Source organism: Schistocerca americana, chromosome 3 (assembly GCF_021461395.2).
Source record: "Schistocerca americana isolate TAMUIC-IGC-003095 chromosome 3, iqSchAmer2.1, whole genome shotgun sequence".
In the NCBI taxonomy this organism is placed as follows: Eukaryota; Metazoa; Arthropoda; class Insecta; order Orthoptera; family Acrididae; genus Schistocerca; species Schistocerca americana.
In genome coordinates, this window is record NC_060121.1 from 805,957,072 (window position 1) to 805,981,914 (window position 24,843).

Genomic DNA, 24,843 nt, shown 5'->3' on the forward strand with positions numbered 1-24,843 from the left:
CACAATCTTATTCCAACCAACGAAAAACTCAACCGCATTGGCTTAAGTGCTACTGACAACTGCCTCAAATGTGGATTAGTAGACACTCTGAGGCACAGGTTTACTTGCTGCGGGCATCAGTTCAACTGGCATTGGGTGCGGAAACGATTGGCGCTGCTCACACGTAGCACTGAAAGTCTTTATACAACTGATATCCTTGTGTGGCCTGATACACGGTATTACCCCAAAACGAAAAACAATACTGTTATGTGGATGCTGGGACATTTTGTCAATTACGTCATAACTAACCACGGAGAAGACAATATTACTGCCTTTATTGCTTATATGGAAACGGCATATTGGCGAAGAAACCAGTTCCCGCACGTTCAGAGGGATTTTGGGAATATGTTAAAAATACTGTTTGAGAAACAGGGAATTGGGTGATTCTAAAGTAAATCCGCAATTACTGTCAACGTTTCCACGGTGAAGTTCCCAAGTACAAGTCACCACTGAAGAATATTTTCGTTATCATTTCGACTATGGCGCTTGAGGACCTGAAGTTTTCTTTTCTTTCTTATTCCTCAATATTTGTTTTTTGAGGGAAGAGACATTTTTTGGTTTTTGAGAGAGATTTCTATTTTTCGTTGCACTTATATTACAAAGAAGACGAGGCAATGAACTCCTTGTAATCCGGAAGAACTAGTATTCTTTTTGTGTACTGTAGTACGACTCCAGTGAATCTGGTGATTTTGAAAAAAAAAAAAAAAAAAAAAAAATAGCTCAGTTGGGAGAGCGTTAGACTGAAGATCTAAAGGTCACTGGTTCGATCCCGGGTTTCGGCAGGGATTCGTTTTGATGCGACGCCAATGGAATTACTCTGCGTTTGTGATAATGCAACTACCGCTGACAACAAAAATGATTCTCTCCTGTAGCTGTTCTGGTTGTCTAGTGCATGCCATAAGAGGAACTCACTAGACAACTAACTCCCCTAGAAGCAAAAGAATTAAAAATATCCTACCGACTGCATTCCTTTTTCTGTGTCAGGTAGTGAAGAACGTCTTCAACGGAACCGTGAAATGAGCGAAAGCGTGGGAAACATTGCATTCGAAATGCTTGTGAATTTTCCAATTGCCCAGTGAGTGTCGACAAAACACGTAAATTCTCTGCTCCAACGTATGAGACGTAACAACTGGTGCAATTTGTTGTTGCATCATGTGCCAGCAGTCTTCGATAGTGTGTTACGAGCTTAGCGCGATAAGTTTGTAGACAGCATTTAGGCGACGTTTTATTTGTTAACGGCCCCATACAGCGATTGCACAACAGTAAAGGACATGAGTCAATGTATAGTTGTGCGTCGTGGGAGGTTTTGCAACCTCGTGTGAGCCCGGATAGCGCAGTCGGTAGAGCATTAGGCTTTTAACCTAAGGGCCCAGGTTTCAAGTCCCTGTCCAGGCGGAAATTTTAATACTTTGGTAGCGATTCGTCTGGTAGCGGTGGAGACGCTACAGAAAATAATGCAGCTACGCCGTTTTCTGACACCACAGTGCTTTAAACGGTAGCAGTTGCATGTGTCCGGAGAACACCGCGCTAACGGCAGTCGTGGCCGAGTGGTTAAGGCGTCTGACTCGAAATCAGATTCCCTCTGGGAGCGTAGGTTCGAATTCTACCGGCTGCGTGCGATTTTGCGTAAAGAGGAGCAAACATTTTCGCACACATGTGACATGTGTGGGCGAATGCGGGTGCAAACCAGTGACGCCATTCTCAACAAGACGAAAATTTCCGTTTTAAGAATACTGAGTTTTCGCGACGACCGCTGCTTACTCTGGCTATCGGTTCACCTCACACTGACACTGACGCTGGGACTGCAGAAAGCCGTCGCTGAGATCCTGAGTACACAGATGTGCTCGAAAGTGATGGACAGAGCGAACATCTCATTTTCTTTTTAAGAAGCGCAATTTCAATCACTCGAGTGCGGCAAAAGCAGTGGTGCAGCGTTTCTTTTCTTAAGATCTCGCAGCTGCTTGGAGGTATGTCCATCGTTTTAAGACGACAGAAAACTAGCGTCAGCGGTGCGTCAGTGGGAAGTCGGTGAAGTCGCCATTGGAGCCGTAAGCCAGTAATTACGACATGCGAATCACTAGCACACCACGCAGCTGTACGATAATGCTCGTGCGTGGGTCCGCATAGCTGAGTCGGTAGAGCGTTAGGTTTTCAACCAAAGGGTCCTGGGTTCAAGTCCCTGTCTGGGCGAAAATTAATACACCTGTGTTCAAGTCCCTGTCTGGGCGAAAATTAATACACTTTCGTAACGGCTAATGGAAACCGTACAGGAAAGAGTGAGGCCACGCCGTTTTCTGCCACCAGATTGCTTCTAAAGATGGCGGTTACAGTTGTCGGGAGTCGCTTCCGCCACCGGCAGTCGTGGCCGAGTGGTTAAGGCGTCTGACTTGAAATCAGATTCCCTCTGGGAGCGTAGGTTCGAGTCCTGCCGACTGCGAAAATTTTCTCGCTCTCAAATGGCGGACGTTCAGCTGCATCCTAGCAGTTGCGTCACTACTAAACACGTGGGTCACCAGCAATGTGCAGTGCTATTTGATCCAGGGCGCAGCGCTACAGTCGCGCCCAGAAGCCGCAGCTCATCCCCGCGTCTCACAGGCGTCCACCAGGTGTTAGTACAAGTGTCGCCTCACTGGGCAGTGCAGATGTGTCCATTTTAGCTTGCAGACGATGACGTGTGAGCTAACGCAAGTCGAATGTTTTACCGTGTGTATCTGCTAGATACTGCCTCCCATACGGTGGAGAGACTCACTCCTTCTTGTGTCTCGTTCTCCGCACACGAGTTGCCCCTGGCATCGATATGACACGGGTTTTCTAGCGTCAGCGAAGTCAATATTACACGAATCGAGTCGACATGTTTGCTTGTTACGATGACGGAAGAAGAAGAAATGTGTGTGTAACTTCACTGCATCGGCTGCTCGCCTTTCAGCGCCCCTGTGTCTTATCAGACGAAGGTGACTGTGAAATTGGCAACGAGGCAGAGGTTAATAAACACATGCAAATGAGAACCTTCAACGTCAGCCGAAATAGCTCAGTTGGGAGAGCGTTAGACTGAAGATCTAAAGGTCCCTGGTTCGATCCCGGGTTTCGGCAGGGATTCGTTTTGATGCGACGCCAATGGAATTACTCTGCGTTTGTGATAATGCAACTACCGCTGACAACAAAAATGACTCTCTCCTGTAGCTGTTCTGGTTGTCTAGTGCATGCCATAAGAGGAACTCACTAGACAACTAACTACCCTAGAAGCAAAAGAATTAAAAATATCCTACCGACTGCATTCCTTTTTCTGTGTCAGGTGGTGAAGAACGTCTTCAACGGAACCGTGAAATGAGCGAAAGCGTGGGAAACATTGCATTCGAAATGCTTGTGAATTTTCCAATTGCCCAGTGAGTGTCAACAAAACACGTAAATTCTCTGCTCCAACGTATGAGACGTAACAACTGGTGCAATTTGTTGTTGCATCATGTGCCAGCAGTCTTCGATAGTGTGTTACGAGCTTAGCGCGGTAAGTTTGTAGACAGCATTTAGGCGACGTTTTATTTGTTAACGGCCCCATACAGCGATTGCACAACAGTAAAGGACATGAGTCAATGTATAGTTGTGCGTCGTGGGAGGTTTTGCAGCCTTGTGTGAGCCCGGATAGCTCAGTCGGTTGAGCATTAGGCTTTTAACCTAAGGGCCCAGGTTTCAAGTCCCTGTCCAGGCGGAAATTTTAATACTTTGGTAGCGATTCGTCTGGTAGCGGTGGAGACGCTACAGAAAATAATGCAGCTACGCCGTTTTCTGACACCACAGTGCTTTAAACGGTAGCAGTTGCATGTGTCCGGAGAACACCGCGCTAACGGCAGTCGTGGCCGAGTGGTTAAGGCGTCTGACTCGAAATCAGATTCCCTCTGGGAGCGTAGGTTCGAGTCCTGCCGACTGCGAAAAAAAAAAAAAAAAAAAAAAAAAAAAAAATCCTACCGGCTGCGTGCGATTTAAAAAAAAAAAAAAAAAAAAAAAAAAAAAAAATCCTACCGGCTGCGTGCGATTTTGCGTAAAGAGGAGCAAACATTTTCGCACACATGTGACATGTGTGGGCGAATGCGGGTGCAAACCAGTGACGCCATTCTCAACAAGACGAAAATTTCCGTTTTAAGAATACTGAGTTTTCGCGACGACCGCTGCTTACTCTGGCTATCGGTTCACCTCACACTGACACTGACGCTGGGACTGCAGAAAGCCGTCGCTGAGATCGTGAGTACACAGATGTGCTCGAAAGTGATGGACAGAGCGAACATCTCATTTTCTTTTTAAGAATCGCAATTTCAATCACTCGAGTGCGGCAAAAGCAGTGGTGCAGCGTTTCTTTTCTTAAGATCTCGCAGCTGCTTGGAGGTATGTCCATCGTTTTAAGACGACAGAAAAGTAGCGTCAGCGGTGCATCAGTGGGAAGTCGGTGAAGTCGCCATTGGAGCCGTAAGCCAGTAATTATGACATGCGAATCACTCGCACACCACGCAGCTGTACGATAATGCTCTTGCGTGGGTCCGCATAGCTGAGTCGGTAGAGCGTTAGGTTTTCAACCAAAGGGTCCTGGGTTCAAGTCCCTGTCTGGGCGAAAATTAATACACCTGTGTTCAAGTCCCTGACTGGGCGAAAATTAATACACTTTCGTAACGGCTAATGGAAACCGTACAGGAAAGAGTGAGGCCACGCCGTTTTCTGCCACCAGATTGCTTCTAAAGATGGCGGTTACAGTTGTCGGGAGTCGCTTCCGCCACCGGCAGTCGTGGCCGAGTGGTTAAGGCGTCTGACTTGAAATCAGATTCCCTCTGGGAGCGTAGGTTCGAGTCCTGCCGACTGCGAAAATTTTCTCGCTCTCAAATGGCGGACGTTTAGCTGCATCCTAGCAGTTGCGTCACTACTAAACACGTGGGTCACCAGCAATGTGCAGTGCTATTTGATCCAGGGCGCAGCGCTACAGTCGCGCCCAGAAGCCGCAGCTCATCCCCGCGTCTCACAGGCGTCCACCAGGTGTTAGTACAAGTGTCGCCTCACTGGGCAGTGCAGATGTGTCCATTTTAGCTTGCAGACGATGACGTGTGAGCTAACGCAAGTCGAATGTTTTACCGTGTGTATCTGCTAGATACTGCCTCCCATACGGTGGAGAGACTCACTCCTTCTTGTGTCTCGTTCTCCGCACACGAGTTGCCCCTGGCATCGATATGACACGGGTTTTCTAGCGTCAGCGAAGTCAATATTACACGAATCGAGTCGACATGTTTGCTTGTTACGATGACGGAAGAAGAAGAAATGTGTGTGTAACTTCACTGCATCGGCTGCTCGCCTTTCAGCGCCCCTGTGTCTTATCAGACGAAGGTGACTGTGAAATTGGCAACGAGGCAGAGGTTAATAAACACATGCAAATGAGAACCTTCAACGTCAGCCGAAATAGCTCAGTTGGGAGAGCGTTAGACTGAAGATCTAAAGGTCCCTGGTTCGATCCCGGGTTTCGGCAGGGATTCGTTTTGATGCGACGCCAATGGAATTACTCTGCGTTTGTGATAATGCAACTACCGCTGACAACAAAAATGACTCTCTCCTGTAGCTGTTCTGGTTGTCTAGTGCATGCCATAAGAGGAACTCACTAGACAACTAACTACCCTAGAAGCAAAAGAATTAAAAATATCCTACCGACTGCATTCCTTTTTCTGTGTCAGGTGGTGAAGAACGTCTTCAACGGAACCGTGAAATGAGCGAAAGCGTGGGAAACATTGCATTCGAAATGCTTGTGAATTTTCCAATTGCCCAGTGAGTGTCAACAAAACACGTAAATTCTCTGCTCCAACGTATGAGACGTAACAACTGGTGCAATTTGTTGTTGCATCATGTGCCAGCAGTCTTCGATAGTGTGTTACGAGCTTAGCGCGGTAAGTTTGTAGACAGCATTTAGGCGACGTTTTATTTGTTAACGGCCCCATACAGCGATTGCACAACAGTAAAGGACATGAGTCAATGTATAGTTGTGCGTCGTGGGAGGTTTTGCAGCCTCGTGTGAGCCCGGATAGCTCAGTCGGTTGAGCATTAGGCTTTTAACCTAAGGGCCCAGGTTTCAAGTCCCTGTCCAGGCGGAAATTTTAATACTTTGGTAGCGATTCGTCTGGTAGCGGTGGAGACGCTACAGAAAATAATGCAGCTACGCCGTTTTCTGACACCACAGTGCTTTAAACGGTAGCAGTTGCATGTGTCCGGAGAACACCGCGCTAACGGCAGTCGTGGCCGAGTGGTTAAGGCGTCTGACTCGAAATCAGATTCCCTCTGGGAGCGTAGGTTCGAATCCTACCGGCTGCGTGCGATTTTGCGTAAAGAGGAGCAAACATTTTCGCACACATGTGACATGTGTGGGCGAATGCGGGTGCAAACCAGTGACGCCATTCTCAACAAGACGAAAATTTCCGTTTTAAGAATACTGAGTTTTCGCGACGACCGCTGCTTACTCTGGCTATCGGTTCACCTCACACTGACACTGACGCTGGGACTGCAGAAAGCCGTCGCTGAGATCGTGAGTACACAGATGTGCTCGAAAGTGATGGACAGAGCGAACATCTCATTTTCTTTTTAAGAATCGCAATTTCAATCACTCGAGTGCGGCAAAAGCAGTGGTGCAGCGTTTCTTTTCTTAAGATCTCGCAGCTGCTTGGAGGTATGTCCATCGTTTTAAGACGACAGAAAAGTAGCGTCAGCGGTGCATCAGTGGGAAGTCGGTGAAGTCGCCATTGGAGCCGTAAGCCAGTAATTATGACATGCGAATCACTCGCACACCACGCAGCTGTACGATAATGCTCTTGCGTGGGTCCGCATAGCTGAGTCGGTAGAGCGTTAGGTTTTCAACCAAAGGGTCCTGGGTTCAAGTCCCTGTCTGGGCGAAAATTAATACACCTGTGTTCAAGTCCCTGACTGGGCGAAAATTAATACACTTTCGTAACGGCTAATGGAAACCGTACAGGAAAGAGTGAGGCCACGCCGTTTTCTGCCACCAGATTGCTTCTAAAGATGGCGGTTACAGTTGTCGGGAGTCGCTTCCGCCACCGGCAGTCGTGGCCGAGTGGTTAAGGCGTCTGACTTGAAATCAGATTCCCTCTGGGAGCGTAGGTTCGAGTCCTGCCGACTGCGAAAATTTTCTCGCTCTCAAATGGCGGACGTTTAGCTGCATCCTAGCAGTTGCGTCACTACTAAACACGTGGGTCACCAGCAATGTGCAGTGCTATTTGATCCAGGGCGCAGCGCTACAGTCGCGCCCAGAAGCCGCAGCTCATCCCCGCGTCTCACAGGCGTCCACCAGGTGTTAGTACAAGTGTCGCCTCACTGGGCAGTGCAGATGTGTCCATTTTAGCTTGCAGACGATGACGTGTGAGCTAACGCAAGTCGAATGTTTTACCGTGTGTATCTGCTAGATACTGCCTCCCATACGGTGGAGAGACTCACTCCTTCTTGTGTCTCGTTCTCCGCACACGAGTTGCCCCTGGCATCGATATGACACGGGTTTTCTAGCGTCAGCGAAGTCAATATTACACGAATCGAGTCGACATGTTTGCTTGTTACGATGACGGAAGAAGAAGAAATGTGTGTGTAACTTCACTGCATCGGCTGCTCGCCTTTCAGCGCCCCTGTGTCTTATCAGACGAAGGTGACTGTGAAATTGGCAACGAGGCAGAGGTTAATAAACACATGCAAATGAGAACCTTCAACGTCAGCCGAAATAGCTCAGTTGGGAGAGCGTTAGACTGAAGATCTAAAGGTCCCTGGTTCGATCCCGGGTTTCGGCAGGGATTCGTTTTGATGCGACGCCAATGGAATTACTCTGCGTTTGTGATAATGCAACTACCGCTGACAACAAAAATGACTCTCTCCTGTAGCTGTTCTGGTTGTCTAGTGCATGCCATAAGAGGAACTCACTAGACAACTAACTACCCTAGAAGCAAAAGAATTAAAAATATCCTACCGACTGCATTCCTTTTTCTGTGTCAGGTGGTGAAGAACGTCTTCAACGGAACCGTGAAATGAGCGAAAGCGTGGGAAACATTGCATTCGAAATGCTTGTGAATTTTCCAATTGCCCAGTGAGTGTCAACAAAACACGTAAATTCTCTGCTCCAACGTATGAGACGTAACAACTGGTGCAATTTGTTGTTGCATCATGTGCCAGCAGTCTTCGATAGTGTGTTACGAGCTTAGCGCGGTATGTTTGTAGACAGCATTTAGGCGACGTTTTATTTGTTAACGGCCCCATACAGCGATTGCACAACAGTAAAGGACATGAGTCAATGTATAGTTGTGCGTCGTGGGAGGTTTTGCAGCCTCGTGTGAGCCCGGATAGCTCAGTCGGTTGAGCATTAGGCTTTTAACCTAAGGGCCCAGGTTTCAAGTCCCTGTCCAGGCGGAAATTTTAATACTTTGGTAGCGATTCGTCTGGTAGCGGTGGAGACGCTACAGAAAATAATGCAGCTACGCCGTTTTCTGACACCACAGTGCTTTAAACGGTAGCAGTTGCATGTGTCCGGAGAACACCGCGCTAACGGCAGTCGTGGCCGAGTGGTTAAGGCGTCTGACTCGAAATCAGATTCCCTCTGGGAGCGTAGGTTCGAATCCTACCGGCTGCGTGCGATTTTGCGTAAAGAGGAGCAAACATTTTCGCACACATGTGACATGTGTGGGCGAATGCGGGTGCAAACCAGTGACGCCATTCTCAACAAGACGAAAATTTCCGTTTTAAGAATACTGAGTTTTCGCGACGACCGCTGCTTACTCTGGCTATCGGTTCACCTCACACTGACACTGACGCTGGGACTGCAGAAAGCCGTCGCTGAGATCGTGAGTACACAGATGTGCTCGAAAGTGATGGACAGAGCGAACATCTCATTTTCTTTTTAAGAATCGCAATTTCAATCACTCGAGTGCGGCAAAAGCAGTGGTGCAGCGTTTCTTTTCTTAAGATCTCGCAGCTGCTTGGAGGTATGTCCATCGTTTTAAGACGACAGAAAAGTAGCGTCAGCGGTGCATCAGTGGGAAGTCGGTGAAGTCGCCATTGGAGCCGTAAGCCAGTAATTATGACATGCGAATCACTCGCACACCACGCAGCTGTACGATAATGCTCTTGCGTGGGTCCGCATAGCTGAGTCGGTAGAGCGTTAGGTTTTCAACCAAAGGGTCCTGGGTTCAAGTCCCTGTCTGGGCGAAAATTAATACACCTGTGTTCAAGTCCCTGACTGGGCGAAAATTAATACACTTTCGTAACGGCTAATGGAAACCGTACAGGAAAGAGTGAGGCCACGCCGTTTTCTGCCACCAGATTGCTTCTAAAGATGGCGGTTACAGTTGTCGGGAGTCGCTTCCGCCACCGGCAGTCGTGGCCGAGTGGTTAAGGCGTCTGACTTGAAATCAGATTCCCTCTGGGAGCGTAGGTTCGAGTCCTGCCGACTGCGAAAATTTTCTCGCTCTCAAATGGCGGACGTTTAGCTGCATCCTAGCAGTTGCGTCACTACTAAACACGTGGGTCACCAGCAATGTGCAGTGCTATTTGATCCAGGGCGCAGCGCTACAGTCGCGCCCAGAAGCCGCAGCTCATCCCCGCGTCTCACAGGCGTCCACCAGGTGTTAGTACAAGTGTCGCCTCACTGGGCAGTGCAGATGTGTCCATTTTAGCTTGCAGACGATGACGTGTGAGCTAACGCAAGTCGAATGTTTTACCGTGTGTATCTGCTAGATACTGCCTCCCATACGGTGGAGAGACTCACTCCTTCTTGTGTCTCGTTCTCCGCACACGAGTTGCCCCTGGCATCGATATGACACGGGTTTTCTAGCGTCAGCGAAGTCAATATTACACGAATCGAGTCGACATGTTTGCTTGTTACGATGACGGAAGAAGAAGAAATGTGTGTGTAACTTCACTGCATCGGCTGCTCGCCTTTCAGCGCCCCTGTGTCTTATCAGACGAAGGTGACTGTGAAATTGGCAACGAGGCAGAGGTTAATAAACACATGCAAATGAGAACCTTCAACGTCAGCCGAAATAGCTCAGTTGGGAGAGCGTTAGACTGAAGATCTAAAGGTCCCTGGTTCGATCCCGGGTTTCGGCAGGGATTCGTTTTGATGCGACGCCAATGGAATTACTCTGCGTTTGTGATAATGCAACTACCGCTGACAACAAAAATGACTCTCTCCTGTAGCTGTTCTGGTTGTCTAGTGCATGCCATAAGAGGAACTCACTAGACAACTAACTACCCTAGAAGCAAAAGAATTAAAAATATCCTACCGACTGCATTCCTTTTTCTGTGTCAGGTGGTGAAGAACGTCTTCAACGGAACCGTGAAATGAGCGAAAGCGTGGGAAACATTGCATTCGAAATGCTTGTGAATTTTCCAATTGCCCAGTGAGTGTCAACAAAACACGTAAATTCTCTGCTCCAACGTATGAGACGTAACAACTGGTGCAATTTGTTGTTGCATCATGTGCCAGCAGTCTTCGATAGTGTGTTACGAGCTTAGCGCGGTAAGTTTGTAGACAGCATTTAGGCGACGTTTTATTTGTTAACGGCCCCATACAGCGATTGCACAACAGTAAAGGACATGAGTCAATGTATAGTTGTGCGTCGTGGGAGGTTTTGCAGCCTCGTGTGAGCCCGGATAGCTCAGTCGGTTGAGCATTAGGCTTTTAACCTAAGGGCCCAGGTTTCAAGTCCCTGTCCAGGCGGAAATTTTAATACTTTGGTAGCGATTCGTCTGGTAGCGGTGGAGACGCTACAGAAAATAATGCAGCTACGCCGTTTTCTGACACCACAGTGCTTTAAACGGTAGCAGTTGCATGTGTCCGGAGAACACCGCGCTAACGGCAGTCGTGGCCGAGTGGTTAAGGCGTCTGACTCGAAATCAGATTCCCTCTGGGAGCGTAGGTTCGAATCCTACCGGCTGCGTGCGATTTTGCGTAAAGAGGAGCAAACATTTTCGCACACATGTGACATGTGTGGGCGAATGCGGGTGCAAACCAGTGACGCCATTCTCAACAAGACGAAAATTTCCGTTTTAAGAATACTGAGTTTTCGCGACGACCGCTGCTTACTCTGGCTATCGGTTCACCTCACACTGACACTGACGCTGGGACTGCAGAAAGCCGTCGCTGAGATCGTGAGTACACAGATGTGCTCGAAAGTGATGGACAGAGCGAACATCTCATTTTCTTTTTAAGAATCGCAATTTCAATCACTCGAGTGCGGCAAAAGCAGTGGTGCAGCGTTTCTTTTCTTAAGATCTCGCAGCTGCTTGGAGGTATGTCCATCGTTTTAAGACGACAGAAAACTAGCGTCAGCGGTGCGTCAGTGGGAAGTCGGTGAAGTCGCCATTGGAGCCGTAAGCCAGTAATTACGACATGCGAATCACTCGCACACCACGCAGCTGTACGATAATGCTCTTGCGTGGGTCCGCATAGCTGAGTCGGTAGAGCGTTAGGTTTTCAACCAAAGGGTCCTGGGTTCAAGTCCCTGTCTGGGCGAAAATTAATACACCTGTGTTCAAGTCCCTGACTGGGCGAAAATTAATACACTTTCGTAACGGCTAATGGAAACCGTACAGGAAAGAGTGAGGCCACGCCGTTTTCTGCCACCAGATTGCTTCTAAAGATGGCGGTTTCAGTTGTCGGGAGTCGCTTCCGCCACCGGCAGTCGTGGCCGAGTGGTTAAGGCGTCTGACTTGAAATCAGATTCGCTCTGGGAGCGTAGGTTCGAGTCCTGCCGACTGCGAAAATTTTCTCGCTCTCAAATGGCGGACGTTCAGCTGCATCCTAGCAGTTGCGTCACTACTAAACACGTGGGTCACCAGCAATGTGCAGTGCTATTTGATCCAGGGCGCAGCGCTACAGTCGCGCCCAGAAGCCGCAGCTCATCTCCGCGTCTCACAGGCGTCCACCAGGTGTTAGTACAAGTGTCGCCTCACTGGGCAGTGCAGATGTGTCCATTTTAGCTTGCAGACGATGACGTGTGAGCTAACGCAAGTCGAATGTTTTACCGTGTGTATCTGCTAGATACTGCCTCCCATACGGTGGAGAGACTCACTCCTTCTTGTGTCTCGTTCTCCGCACACGAGTTGCCCCTGGCATCGATATGACACGGGTTTTCTAGCGTCAGCGAAGTCAATATTACACGAATCGAGTCGACATGTTTGCTTGTTACGATGACGGAAGAAGAAGAAATGTGTGTGTAACTTCACTGCATCGGCTGCTCGCCTTTCAGCGCCCCTGTGTCTTATCAGACGAAGGTGACTGTGAAATTGGCAACGAGGCAGAGGTTAATGAACACATGCAAATGAGAACCTTCAACGTCAGCCGAAATAGCTCAGTTGGGAGAGCGTTAGACTGAAGATCTAAAGGTCCCTGGTTCGATCCCGGGTTTCGGCAGGGATTCGTTTTGATGCGACGCCAATGGAATTACTCTGCGTTTGTGATAATGCAACTACCGCTGACAACAAAAATGACTCTCTCCTGTAGCTGTTCTGGTTGTCTAGTGCATGCCATAAGAGGAACTCACTAGACAACTAACTCCCCTAGAAGCAAAAGAATTAAAAATATCCTACCGACTGCATTCCTTTTTCTGTGTCAGGTGGTGAAGAACGTCTTCAACGGAACCGTGAAATGAGCGAAAGCGTGGGAAACATTGCATTCGAAATGCTTGTGAATTTTCCAATTGCCCAGTGAGTGTCGACAAAACACGTAAATTCTCTGCTCCAACGTATGAGACGTAACAACTGGTGCAATTTGTTGTTGCATCATGTGCCAGCAGTCTTCGATAGTGTGTTACGAGCTTAGCGCGATAAGTTTGTAGACAGCATTTAGGCGACGTTTTATTTGTTAACGGCCCCATACAGCGATTGCACAACAGTAAAGGACATGAGTCAATGTATAGTTGTGCGTCGTGGGAGGTTTTGCAGCCTCGTGTGAGCCCGGATAGCTCAGTCGGTAGAGCATTAGGCTTTTAACCTAAGGGCCCAGGTTTCAAGTCCCTGTCCAGGTGGAAATTTTAATACATTTGTAGCGATTCGTCTGGTAGCGGTGGAGACGCTACAGAAAATAATGCAGCTACGCCGTTTTCTGACACCACAGTGCTTTAAACGGTAGCAGTTGCATGTGTCCGGAGAATACCGCGCTAACGGCAGTCGTGGCCGAGTGGTTGCGGCGAGCGGACGTGCCCGTCGCGAGCTCCGCTAGCAGCTGTGTTTACATCGTTGGTCGTCGTGGTTTGCAGCGGCCTGGTGTCTATACTCAGCGTGTTTCTTCTCTTTTTGTAAGTTTTTCAAGGATTTATTGTGGAAAATGGTGTCGTACAACCGGTCCAATACTATTCAGTTGTTGTTTGATCGCGAATTTCCGCGTCCCACGGCTTTTGAAATACATCATTGGATCCGATCGGAATTGCAAATAGACCCAGCTTTGCTTGACGGTGTTCATTTAGATTTTATTGTTAATTCCGTGTTCTTGAAACTCCTTGATAGTGAACTATGTGAGCGTTTGGTGGCCGTCAATGGCGGGGTTCGGAAGTTTAAACATGCTGATGGGACTATTAGTGACGTGCAGGTTCTACATGCCGGTTATGGTGTACGAAATGTGAAGGTTTTCCATCTGCCTTTTGAAGTGCCCTTGGATGAAATTCGCCGTGCATTAAGTTTATATGGGACTATCTTTGCTGTCACTAAAGATTATTGGTCGTCCGCGTATGTTTATCAATGTGATAATGGCGTCCGTACTGTGCGGATGGACTTAAAGAAACACATTCCGTCCTTCGTTATCATAGGCGGCCATAGGGCTTTCGTCTCCTACACCGGCCAACCTCCAACGTGTTCTCTCTGTCATTCTACTGAACATATGCGGAATTCTTGTCCCCGTCGGCGCCCTGTGCAGTTGCCCCTAGAAAACTCAGGTAGTTACGCAGGTGCCCTTCTTAGAGGTTCTCCGCCACCGGCTGACTCTTTAGCTCGTGAACCGGTTGTTGCGGGTGTGTCTATTCTTCCTAGTGTAACTGTTGTTCCACATACGCCTGTTGTTGACAATGTCCCTGACGTTAGCACTGAATGTCGTCCGACCAACCGTTCTGCTCCGTTGCAGGAGACGACTTCCGCGACTTCACTTGTTAATGAACGTGTTCAGAGCATTCCGGAATCAGGTGCTATTACTGTCGCCGTTTGCGACACCGCGCCTGCCTCAACGGTTCTACAGTGTCAAACGTCCTCCCCATGTGATGTTGCTACTTCAGTGCCTGTTGTGTCGGACATCCCTGCTGGGGATTGTGCACTTACTGCCACTCCTGACAAGGTCGCGGACTCCAACCCATCCCCCAGTAACATTACTGCTCCAGCGGATACCTTGCACCTTTCTCCGCCTCACGCGGAGAACTTGGTTATGGATGTAGAACAGCACTCTGTTGCCTCCGTACGGAACGTAAAGACCAAGTTGCAGGATACTGACTTTGCCACGCAACGAGAAAAACGTGTGCGAGAACAAAGTCGGAAACTTAAGGGTATGCTAGGAAAGGGTACCGGCGGCCGGGAAATTTCGCCCCCTTCGAAAAAGATTAGTCCTGACACGGAATCTCGTAAACAGCGCAATTCGCAGACTCGCGCGTCCAGGAAAACCGCGTCGGCTGACCCTACCGGCGGCAGTCTGTCGGACGGAGACACGACCAATCCTACGCCGCTCTCCTGGGCGGACGATGAAGACATGTAACTGCCACGGTACCCTGCTTTCCGTCTCCGGTGCGCCTGCAACTTGCCGGTGACTCCCTTTCAAAAAATTTATCTGTGTGCCCTACACCCATGCGTCCTGTAGCCACATGGTTCAAATAGCCACGTTAAATATCAACTGTATTGCGGCTCCTCAGAAAATGCAAGTCTTGGCAAATTTTATCCAACATTGTCGGTTTGCTTTTATTTTTCTACAGGAAGTGAGCGTTGTGTGCCTTGATGTTTTAACGGGGTATTCCGCCATTTATAATGTCGACCCGGAAGCTCGGTGTGGTACCGCTATTTTATATAAGTCTGCAGAAGAGCCCACGCGCGTCCAACGACTACCGACCGGCAGGGGGATCTCGTGCGTTATCGGAGGCCTGCAACTAGTTAACATTTACGCTCCGTCTGGCACTAGTTTCAAGAGGGCGAGAGCGAGATTTTTCATTGAAGATGTACCCACCTTGATTGGTAGCCCGACGCTGCCCGTCGTGTTGGGGGGCGATTTTAATTGCGTGGTCGCGGACAGTGATCAGTTTCCTACGGCTCATAAGTGCGTTGACCTTGATCGTCTGATTGCAAGCTTCCAGTTAGCAGATGTGTGGCGTGTTCTCTATCCTCAACAGCAAGTTTTTACGTATTTCTATCGAAATGGGGCTAGTAGACTTGATAGGTTCTATGTGTCGACCTGCATAGCAGATCACCTAATCAGTGCTGACGTTGCCCCTGTTTGTTTTTCCGATCACTGCGCCTTCATTTGTGACCTTCGCGCGCCGCAACTCCGCCAGTTACGTCGATCTCGGGTGTGGAAGTTTAACGTGACCCATGTCCGTGCCCCCTCGTTGCGTCGGCAGATTCACGATACGCTCTCTTCCTGCGGCGAAAAGCTGGCTAACTATGCCTCGGTTGTCAATTGGTGGGTTCACCTGGCCAAACCGTCCATCCGTGCTGTTTTAAAGTGTTTTAGCGCCGAAGCTGCGCTGTGGAAACATAGAACCACTGAATTTTATTATCAGATTTTAAAAGATGCCGTCTCTCTACCAGATATTGTTGATGAGCAATTTCTGCTTCAGTTAAAGGCTGTGAAAGCTCAAATTTTTAAATTGCAAGCCCAAGATTTTCAGGGCTCCTTACTTAGAAGCCGCTGTGTAGGGACGTTTGATGAGTCACCGACTATTCACCATATCGAAAGAGAGCGGAGACGGGGTGCTACTAAATTTATTCGGTGTCTTAGACTGGAGACTGGGGAGCGACTCACCACTGAGAGGGACATTCGTGCGTACATTTTTGCCCATTTTAGTGCCGCGTTCCAGCGTAGCGACCACGATAGGGCGGCCGCACATGTCCTCATGGGTGAAATGCGGAACCTGCTTACACGTGAGGACAATGACACCCTCCTTTCCGCCATCACGACGGAGGACATGAGCGATGCACTCAGTTCGTCTGCTCGAAACAAGTCCCCAGGCCCTGACGGAATTCCTTTAGAATTCTACCTCGAGTTCTGGGATCTCTTAGAACCTATCCTCACAAAGGTCGCAAATGAATTGTTGAGTGGCCTTCCGTGTCCGGCAGAGTTCCTAGAGGGTATCGTCATTCTTCTCCCTAAGACCGCTGGGGCTGACAAAGTTGAAAACTTCCGCCCTATCACGCTGTTGAACAGTGACTACAAGCTTTTCAGCAAATGCGTCGCAACCAGGCTGCACACTGTGATGCGAAAAATCATTAGCCCTTTCCAGATGTGCGCTGTGACAGGGAGGGGTATCCTTGCCGCCGTGAGCACGTATAGGGACGTCGTGGCTCACACTGCTGCCACACGGACTCCAGGGGCGATTCTCTCGATTGACTTTCGGAAGGCTTTTGATAGGATTAACCACGATTACCTCTTTGCCTTGTTAGGTCACATCGGCTTTCATATGAACTTTGTCTCCGCTCTTGATAATGTCCTAACGAGAGCGTCTTCTCGCATTCTGATAAATGGCACCCTTTCGGCTCCCTTTAGGATTGCACGGTCTGTGCGGCAAGGATGTCCCCTCTCTATGTCCCTCTTTGTTATCGCTCTTGACCCCCTCCTCCGCCGAATTGGGCGCACTGTCAGTGGGATCGATGTAGAGGGTGTACGGGCGTCGTGCATTGCGTACGCCGACGATGTCGGCGTCTTTATACGACAAGGAAAGGACATCCCTTTAGTTAAACCTGTGTTCAGTCTTTTTGCCCAGGCTACCGGTGCGGAACTGAACCCGCATAAAACAGTGCTACTCCCAATAGGTGCCTGTCGCAACTATGCTGCCGATTCGTGGTACACCATAGCTGCCTCCCACATGTTGCTCGGCATTCAATTCTTTGCTTGCCCCATAAAGATGGCCGCTCATAACTGGCGCCGTATTTCCACAACTGTCAAGGGTCTCATGGTTCGTCACGCCACCCGGAAATTACATCTTCTACAGCGTGTTGAGTTGATCAATGTTCACATTTTGGCTAAAGCGTGGTATGTGGCTCAAGTGCTCAACGTCCCACCTCCGTTGGCACGCACGATCAGCCAAGCTGCACACTGGCTGCTGTGGCGTGGCCATATTTTCAAGGTGAAACTTGCCACATGTACCCAGCCTCCGTCTCGCGGAGGACTAGGTCTCGTAGATGTCAGAAAGAAATGTTCTGCCCTGCTAGTCAACAGAATTGCCACCATTGTCGAGAACAGCCCCCACAGTACGACGGCTGCCCTCTTCCGCGCCCATGAGCCCCTTTCTGACAGTGCACCGATCGATGTCTCGCGGATACCTTACAAGCTTGCTGTCTTCAGAGATTTTTTCTTGTCCCGCAGTTATCATGTTTCACTAGCTCGCGACCGCAGGACGCGGTCTTCCACCTCTTTGTATCGTGAGATGATTGGTTTGTCACCACCGAATAACTTAGTCCGTCAATGTCCCCACAACAACTGGGTTCTTGTTTGGCAAAACGTCAGCAACAAGTTGTTACCGGCGGAAGTGCGAAGCACGTGGTATACGGTCATCACTCGCACTGTGACCACCAACGACCGACTGGCGACTATTCACCTAATTCCGTCCTCTAAGTGCGAGTACTGTGACGAAAGGGGTACCCTTGAGCATCGGTTTCTTTGCAGAACCACACGAGATGTGTGGGCTATTTCCTGCGACATGCTCGCACTCATTAACAGGACTGACAAGCGGTCTTTTTCGCCGCTCACGGCTGTCATCCCCGACATTAAACCCTTTCCGCAATCTAAGCGAAATGCTACAATGTGGATTTTAGGGCATACCACCTACGCTATATTTGCCAAGAATATAATTGATCCAGTCGACTACTTGTTTTATCTGTGGGAGCGCCATGAAACGCTCCGGAGGACAGCCTCATATCAGAGATGCTTTCAGCGCTTTCTGCAAATCCCCATTGAACAGCAATTTCGGAAAGTCTTCAATCGGGCACCGACTGTTTTCCACTCTTAATGACGACGTCGATCATGGTCCTGCAATGTGAACAGAAGTAATAGCGTGTTGACGTTACGAAAGAACTCAGAAACAGAAAACTGAAGAACAAACTAGAACCACATTGAAATGACAAATAATGGAATACAGCATTATTTTCTTTCTTCCTTTCCTTTGACTGTTTTCATGAATTTCCTTTTTCCTTTCTTTGCGATTGGAACGCACTTTCGTTTTATTTCGAGTGTGCTTTTTACTCCCCTTCGAGGGTTTAGTCTTCCTTTCTTTCAATATGTATTTCGCTTTCTTGTTTCCTACGGGGATCGCTTGCTTTAAAATTCCATGTTGCTAATTTGCTCGCTTCTTACGTGAAGACAGCATATTCAATATCTTCCACTCCTTTCACATTCCTTTCCACGAGAGGTGTTTTGTTTTTAGTTGCCAAATTATGTGCCATTTCATTCTTTTTTTTCCCGTTATGGAGAAATAGAGTTTGCTCATTTTTTTCTCTCCGGTTTATTCCTTACTTTCATGTCCCGGCAGAGTTGCGGGCTTCTAAGCTCTTCGTGTTTTCTTTTCCTTTTCCCACTGCACTCCTTGTGGCTCTCTTCCAGCGGGAAACGCTGCCTTTCTATAGTTTTGGGGCGATGTTTTCGTTTCCTTTATGGCTCCCATTACTTCTTTCCTCTTTCTCCAGCCAATGCGCTACCATGTTAAGCTCCCCACTCTTTATCACGCCAGTCGGCAATTAATAAATCAAAAACAAAAAAAAACAAATATTTAACACAATTTAAAAGGAAATTTTCAAATACAACAACTTCAGTAGCAAAAAAAAAAAAAAAATAAATAAATAAATAAATAAATAAAAAAAAATAAAAAAAAAATAAAAAAAACGCAAAACCAGTAACCTACACTAACTCAGGAGGCGACTGAGTGACAGGTCTGGGGGAGTCACTGTGGCCAGGCCTCGGGACATTCGACCCCTGCCCTCTTTGCCTCTGCCTGCCTGTTGCTCTGGATGCCAAAATAAAAAAAAATATATATAAAAAAAAAAAAAAAAAAAAAAAAAAAAAAAATCCTACCGGCTGCGTGCGATTTTGCGTAAAGAGGAGCAAACATTTTCGCACACATGTGACATGTGTGGGCGAATGCGGGTGCAAACCAGTGACGCCATTCTCAACAAGACGAAAATTTCCGTTTTAAGAATACTGAGTTTTCGCGACGACCGCTGCTTACTCTGGCTATCGGTTCACCTCACACTGACACTGACGGTGGGACTGCAGAAAGCCGTCGCTGAGATCCTGAGTACACAGATGTGCTCGAAAGTGATGGACAGAGCGAACATCTCATTTTCTTTTTAAGAATCGCAATTTCAATCACTCGAGTGCGGCAAAAGCAGTGGTGCAGCGTTTCTTTTCTTAAGATCTCGCAGTTGCTTGAAGGTATGTCCATCGTTTTAAGACGACAGAAAACTAGCGTCAGCAGTGCGTCAGTGGGAAGTCGGTGAAGTCGCCATTGGAGCCGTAAGCCAGTAATTACGACATGCGAATCACTCGCACACCACGCAGCTGTACGATAATGCTCTTGCGTGGGTCCGCATAGCTGAGTCGGTAGAGCGTTAGGTTTTCAACCAAAGGGTCCTGGGTTCAAGTCCCTGTCTGGGCGAAAATTAATACACCTGTGTTCAAGTCCCTGACTGGGCGAAAATTAATACACTTTCGTAACGGCTAATGGAAACCGTACAGGAAAGAGTGAGGCCACGCCGTTTTCTGCCACCAGATTGCTTCTAAAGATGGCGGTTACAGTTGTCGGGAGTCGCTTCCGCCACCGGCAGTCGTGGCCGAGTGGTTAAGGCGTCTGACTTGAAATCAGATTCCCTCTGGGAGCGTAGGTTCGAGTCCTGCCGACTGCGAAAATTTTCTCGCTCTCAAATGGCGGACGTTCAGCTGCATCCTAGCAGTTGCGTCACTACTAAACACGTGGGTCACCAGCAATGTGCAGTGCTATTTGATCCAGGGCGCAGCGCTACAGTCGCGCCCAGAAGCCGCAGCTCATCTCCGCGTCTCACAGGCGTCCACCAGGTGTTAGTACAAGTGTCGCCTCACTGGGCAGTGCAGATGTGTCCATTTTAGCTTGCAGACGATGACGTGTGAGCTAACGCAAGTCGAATGTTTTACCGTGTGTATCTGCTAGATACTGCCTCCCATACGGTGGAGAGACTCACTCCTTCTTGTGTCTCGTTCTCCGCACACGAGTTGCCCCTGGCATCGATATGACACGGGTTTTCTAGCGTCAGCGAAGTCAATATTACACGAATCGAGTCGACATGTTTGCTTGTTACGATGACGGAAGAAGAAGAAATGTGTGTGTAACTTCACTGCATCGGCTGCTCGCCTTTCAGCGCCCCTGTGTCTTATCAGACGAAGGTGACTGTGAAATTGGCAACGAGGCAGAGGTTAATGAACACATGCAAATGAGAACCTTCAACGTCAGCCGAAATAGCTCAGTTGGGAGAGCGTTAGACTGAAGATCTAAAGGTCCCTGGTTCGATCCCGGGTTTCGGCAGGGATTCGTTTTGATGCGACGCCAATGGAATTACTCTGCGTTTGTGATAATGCAACTACCGCTGACAACAAAAATGACTCTCTCCTGTAGCTGTTCTGGTTGTCTAGTGCATGCCATAAGAGGAACTCACTAGACAACTAACTCCCCTAGAAGCAAAAGAATTAAAAATATCCTACCGACTGCATTCCTTTTTCTGTGTCAGGTGGTGAAGAACGTCTTCAACGGAACCGTGAAATGAGCGAAAGCGTGGGAAACATTGCATTCGAAATGCTTGTGAATTTTCCAATTGCCCAGTGAGTGTCGACAAAACACGTAAATTCTCTGCTCCAACGTATGAGACGTAACAACTGGTGCAATTTGTTGTTGCATCATGTGCCAGCAGTCTTCGATAGTGTGTTACGAGCTTAGCGCGATAAGTTTGTAGACAGCATTTAGGCGACGTTTTATTTGTTAACGGCCCCATACAGCGATTGCACAACAGTAAAGGACATGAGTCAATGTATAGTTGTGCGTCGTGGGAGGTTTTGCAGCCTCGTGTGAGCCCGGATAGCTCAGTCGGTAGAGCATTAGGCTTTTAACCTAAGGGCCCAGGTTTCAAGTCCCTGTCCAGGTGGAAATTTTAATACATTTGTAGCGATTCGTCTGGTAGCGGTGGAGACGCTACAGAAAATAATGCAGCTACGCCGTTTTCTGACACCACAGTGCTTTAAACGGTAGCAGTTGCATGTGTCCGGAGAATACCGCGCTAACGGCAGTCGTGGCCGAGTGGTTAAGGCGTCTGACTCGAAATCAGATTCCCTCTGGGAGCGTAGGTTCGAATCCTACCGGCTGCGTGCGATTTTGCGTAAAGAGGAGCAAACATTTTCGCACACATGTGACATGTGTGGGCGAATGCGGGTGCAAACCAGTGACGCCATTCTCAACAAGACGAAAATTTCCGTTTTAAGAATACTGAGTTTTCGCGACGACCGCTGCTTACTCTGGCTATCGGTTCACCTCACACTGACACTGACGCTGGGACTGCAGAAAGCCGTCGCTGAGATCCTGAGTACACAGATGTGCTCGAAAGTGATGGACAGAGCGAACATCTCATTTTCTTTTTAAGAATCGCAATTTCAATCACTCGAGTGCGGCAAAAGCAGTGGTGCAGCGTTTCTTTTCTTAAGATCTCGCAGTTGCTTGGAGGTATGTCCATCGTTTTAAGACGACAGAAAACTAGCGTCAGCAGTGCGTCAGTGGGAAGTCGGTGAAGTCGCCATTGGAGCCGTAAGCCAGTAATTACGACATGCGAATCACTCGCACACCACGCAGCTGTACGATAATGCTCTTGCGTGGGTCCGCATAGCTGAGTCGGTAGAGCGTTAGGTTTTCAACCAAAGGGTCCTGGGTTCAAGTCCCTGTCTGGGCGAAAATTAATACACCTGTGTTCAAGTCCCTGACTGGGCGAAAATTAATACACTTTCGTAACGGCTAATGGAAACCGTACAGGAAAGAGTGAGGCCACGCCGTTTTCTGCCACCAGATTGCTTCTAAAGATGGCGGTTACAGTTGTCGGGAGTCGCTTCCGCCACCGGCAGTCGTGGCCGAGTGGTTAAGGCGTCTGACTTGAAATCAGATTCCCTCTGGGAGCGTAGGTTCGAGTCCTGCCGACTGCGAAAATTTTCTCGCTCTCAAATGGCGGACGTTCAGCTGCATCCTAGCAGTTGCGTCACTACTAAACACGTGGGTCACCAGCAATGTGCAGTGCTATTTGATCCAGGGCGCAGCACTACAGTCGCGCCCAGAAGCCGCAGCTCATCTCCGCGTCTCACAGGCGTCCACCAGGTGTTAGTACAAGTGTCGCCTCACTGGGCAGTGCAGATGTGTCCATTTTAGCTTGCAGACGATGACGTGTGAGCTAACGCAAGTCGAATGTTTTACCGTGTGTATCTGCTAGATACTGCCTCCCATACGGTGGAGAGACTCACTCCTTCTTGTGTCTCGTTCTCCGCACACGAGTTGCCCCTGGCATCGATATGACACGGGTTTTCTAGCGTCAGCGAAGTCAATATTACACGAATCGAGTCGACATGTTTGCTTGTTACGATGACGGAAGAAGAAGAAATGTGTGTGTAACTTCACTGCATCGGCTGCTCGCCTTTCAGCGCCCCTGTGTCTTATCAGACGAAGGTGACTGTGAAATTGGCAACGAGGCAGAGGTTAATGAACACATGCAAATGAGAACCTTCAACGTCAGCCGAAATAGCTCAGTTGGGAGAGCGTTAGACTGAAGATCTAAAGGTCCCTGGTTCGATCCCGGGTTTCGGCAGGGATTCGTTTTGATGCGACGCCAATGGAATTACTCTGCGTTTGTGATAATGCAACTACCGCTGACAACAAAAATGACTCTCTCCTGTAGCTGTTCTGGTTGTCTAGTGCATGCCATAAGAGGAACTCACTAGACAACTAACTCCCCTAGAAGCAAAAGAATTAAAAATATCCTACCGACTGCATTCCTTTTTCTGTGTCAGGTGGTGAAGAACGTCTTCAACGGAACCGTGAAATGAGCGAAAGCGTGGGAAACATTGCATTCGAAATGCTTGTGAATTTTCCAATTGCCCAGTGAGTGTCGACAAAACACGTAAATTCTCTGCTCCAACGTATGAGACGTAACAACTGGTGCAATTTGTTGTTGCATCATGTACCAGCAGTCTTCGATAGTGTGTTACGAGCTTAGCGCGATAAGTTTGTAGACAGCATTTAGGCGACGTTTTATTTGTTAACGGCCCCATACAGCGATTGCACAACAGTAAAGGACATGAGTCAATGTATAGTTGTGCGTCGTGGGAGGTTTTGCAGCCTCGTGTGAGCCCGGATAGCTCAGTCGGTAGAGCATTAGGCTTTTAACCTAAGGGCCCAGGTTTCAAGTCCCTGTCCAGGTGGAAATTTTAATACATTTGTAGCGATTCGTCTGGTAGCGGTGGAGACGCTACAGAAAATAATGCAGCTACGCCGTTTTCTGACACCACAGTGCTTTAAACGGTAGCAGTTGCATGTGTCCGGAGAATACCGCGCTAACGGCAGTCGTGGCCGAGTGGTTAAGGCGTCTGACTCGAAATCAGATTCCCTCTGGGAGCGTAGGTTCGAATCCTACCGGCTGCGTGCGATTTTGCGTAAAGAGGAGCAAACATTTTCGCACACATGTGACATGTGTGGGCGAATGCGGGTGCAAACCAGTGACGCCATTCTCAACAAGACGAAAATTTCCGTTTTAAGAATACTGAGTTTTCGCGACGACCGCTGCTTACTCTGGCTATCGGTTCACCTCACACTGACACTGACGCTGGGACTGCAGAAAGCCGTCGCTGAGATCCTGAGTACACAGATGTGCTCGAAAGTGATGGACAGAGCGAACATCTCATTTTCTTTTTAAGAATCGCAATTTCAATCACTCGAGTGCGGCAAAAGCAGTGGTGCAGCGTTTCTTTTCTTAAGATCTCGCAGTTGCTTGGAGGTATGTCCATCGTTTTAAGACGACAGAAAACTAGCGTCAGCAGTGCGTCAGTGGGAAGTCGGTGAAGTCGCCATTGGAGCCGTAAGCCAGTAATTACGACATGCGAATCACTCGCACACCACGCAGCTGTACGATAATGCTCTTGCGTGGGTCCGCATAGCTGAGTCGGTAGAGCGTTAGGTTTTCAACCAAAGGGTCCTGGGTTCAAGTCCCTGTCTGGGCGAAAATTAATACACCTGTGTTCAAGTCCCTGACTGGGCGAAAATTAATACACTTTCGTAACGGCTAATGGAAACCGTACAGGAAAGAGTGAGGCCACGCCGTTTTCTGCCACCAGATTGCTTCTAAAGATGGCGGTTACAGTTGTCGGGAGTCGCTTCCGCCACCGGCAGTCGTGGCCGAGTGGTTAAGGCGTCTGACTTGAAATCAGATTCCCTCTGGGAGCGTAGGTTCGAGTCCTGCCGACTGCGAAAATTTTCTCGCTCTCAAATGGCGGACGTTCAGCTGCATCCTAGCAGTTGCGTCACTACTAAACACGTGGGTCACCAGCAATGTGCAGTGCTATTTGAT

The 24,843-nt window shown here is 48.6% G+C and overlaps 30 non-coding genes across 30 annotated transcripts; all 30 read left to right on the plus strand.

Moving 5' to 3' along the window:
- Nucleotides 1-1,361: 1,361 nt before the first annotated feature.
- On the plus strand, nt 1,362-1,434 carry Trnak-uuu. The gene has a single exon. It is a non-coding gene; the product is annotated as a tRNA-Lys (tRNA).
- A 138-nt stretch (nt 1,435-1,572) lies between these two features.
- Nucleotides 1,573-1,654, plus strand: Trnas-cga. The gene has a single exon. It is a non-coding gene; the product is annotated as a tRNA-Ser (tRNA).
- Nucleotides 1,655-2,394: 740 nt separating this feature from the next.
- On the plus strand, nt 2,395-2,476 carry Trnas-uga. The gene has a single exon. It is a non-coding gene; the product is annotated as a tRNA-Ser (tRNA).
- Nucleotides 2,477-3,056: 580 nt separating this feature from the next.
- On the plus strand, nt 3,057-3,129 carry Trnaf-gaa. The gene has a single exon. It is a non-coding gene; the product is annotated as a tRNA-Phe (tRNA).
- Nucleotides 3,130-3,669: 540 nt separating this feature from the next.
- Nucleotides 3,670-3,742, plus strand: Trnak-uuu. Its single transcript has one exon. It is a non-coding gene; the product is annotated as a tRNA-Lys (tRNA).
- A 138-nt stretch (nt 3,743-3,880) lies between these two features.
- Trnas-cga lies at nt 3,881-3,962 on the plus strand. Its single transcript has one exon. It is a non-coding gene; the product is annotated as a tRNA-Ser (tRNA).
- Nucleotides 3,963-4,801: 839 nt separating this feature from the next.
- Nucleotides 4,802-4,883, plus strand: Trnas-uga. The gene has a single exon. It is a non-coding gene; the product is annotated as a tRNA-Ser (tRNA).
- Nucleotides 4,884-5,463: 580 nt separating this feature from the next.
- Trnaf-gaa lies at nt 5,464-5,536 on the plus strand. The gene has a single exon. It is a non-coding gene; the product is annotated as a tRNA-Phe (tRNA).
- Nucleotides 5,537-6,076: 540 nt separating this feature from the next.
- On the plus strand, nt 6,077-6,149 carry Trnak-uuu. Its single transcript has one exon. It is a non-coding gene; the product is annotated as a tRNA-Lys (tRNA).
- Nucleotides 6,150-6,287: 138 nt separating this feature from the next.
- Trnas-cga lies at nt 6,288-6,369 on the plus strand. Its single transcript has one exon. It is a non-coding gene; the product is annotated as a tRNA-Ser (tRNA).
- A 740-nt stretch (nt 6,370-7,109) lies between these two features.
- On the plus strand, nt 7,110-7,191 carry Trnas-uga. Its single transcript has one exon. It is a non-coding gene; the product is annotated as a tRNA-Ser (tRNA).
- A 580-nt stretch (nt 7,192-7,771) lies between these two features.
- Trnaf-gaa lies at nt 7,772-7,844 on the plus strand. Its single transcript has one exon. It is a non-coding gene; the product is annotated as a tRNA-Phe (tRNA).
- A 540-nt stretch (nt 7,845-8,384) lies between these two features.
- Nucleotides 8,385-8,457, plus strand: Trnak-uuu. The gene has a single exon. It is a non-coding gene; the product is annotated as a tRNA-Lys (tRNA).
- Nucleotides 8,458-8,595: 138 nt separating this feature from the next.
- Nucleotides 8,596-8,677, plus strand: Trnas-cga. The gene has a single exon. It is a non-coding gene; the product is annotated as a tRNA-Ser (tRNA).
- Nucleotides 8,678-9,417: 740 nt separating this feature from the next.
- Nucleotides 9,418-9,499, plus strand: Trnas-uga. The gene has a single exon. It is a non-coding gene; the product is annotated as a tRNA-Ser (tRNA).
- A 580-nt stretch (nt 9,500-10,079) lies between these two features.
- Trnaf-gaa lies at nt 10,080-10,152 on the plus strand. Its single transcript has one exon. It is a non-coding gene; the product is annotated as a tRNA-Phe (tRNA).
- Nucleotides 10,153-10,692: 540 nt separating this feature from the next.
- On the plus strand, nt 10,693-10,765 carry Trnak-uuu. The gene has a single exon. It is a non-coding gene; the product is annotated as a tRNA-Lys (tRNA).
- Nucleotides 10,766-10,903: 138 nt separating this feature from the next.
- Nucleotides 10,904-10,985, plus strand: Trnas-cga. Its single transcript has one exon. It is a non-coding gene; the product is annotated as a tRNA-Ser (tRNA).
- A 740-nt stretch (nt 10,986-11,725) lies between these two features.
- On the plus strand, nt 11,726-11,807 carry Trnas-uga. Its single transcript has one exon. It is a non-coding gene; the product is annotated as a tRNA-Ser (tRNA).
- A 580-nt stretch (nt 11,808-12,387) lies between these two features.
- On the plus strand, nt 12,388-12,460 carry Trnaf-gaa. Its single transcript has one exon. It is a non-coding gene; the product is annotated as a tRNA-Phe (tRNA).
- Nucleotides 12,461-13,000: 540 nt separating this feature from the next.
- Nucleotides 13,001-13,073, plus strand: Trnak-uuu. The gene has a single exon. It is a non-coding gene; the product is annotated as a tRNA-Lys (tRNA).
- A 6,972-nt stretch (nt 13,074-20,045) lies between these two features.
- Trnas-uga lies at nt 20,046-20,127 on the plus strand. The gene has a single exon. It is a non-coding gene; the product is annotated as a tRNA-Ser (tRNA).
- Nucleotides 20,128-20,707: 580 nt separating this feature from the next.
- On the plus strand, nt 20,708-20,780 carry Trnaf-gaa. The gene has a single exon. It is a non-coding gene; the product is annotated as a tRNA-Phe (tRNA).
- Nucleotides 20,781-21,320: 540 nt separating this feature from the next.
- Nucleotides 21,321-21,393, plus strand: Trnak-uuu. Its single transcript has one exon. It is a non-coding gene; the product is annotated as a tRNA-Lys (tRNA).
- A 138-nt stretch (nt 21,394-21,531) lies between these two features.
- On the plus strand, nt 21,532-21,613 carry Trnas-cga. Its single transcript has one exon. It is a non-coding gene; the product is annotated as a tRNA-Ser (tRNA).
- A 740-nt stretch (nt 21,614-22,353) lies between these two features.
- On the plus strand, nt 22,354-22,435 carry Trnas-uga. The gene has a single exon. It is a non-coding gene; the product is annotated as a tRNA-Ser (tRNA).
- Nucleotides 22,436-23,015: 580 nt separating this feature from the next.
- Nucleotides 23,016-23,088, plus strand: Trnaf-gaa. The gene has a single exon. It is a non-coding gene; the product is annotated as a tRNA-Phe (tRNA).
- Nucleotides 23,089-23,628: 540 nt separating this feature from the next.
- Nucleotides 23,629-23,701, plus strand: Trnak-uuu. The gene has a single exon. It is a non-coding gene; the product is annotated as a tRNA-Lys (tRNA).
- Nucleotides 23,702-23,839: 138 nt separating this feature from the next.
- On the plus strand, nt 23,840-23,921 carry Trnas-cga. Its single transcript has one exon. It is a non-coding gene; the product is annotated as a tRNA-Ser (tRNA).
- Nucleotides 23,922-24,661: 740 nt separating this feature from the next.
- Nucleotides 24,662-24,743, plus strand: Trnas-uga. Its single transcript has one exon. It is a non-coding gene; the product is annotated as a tRNA-Ser (tRNA).
- Nucleotides 24,744-24,843: the final 100 nt, after the last annotated feature.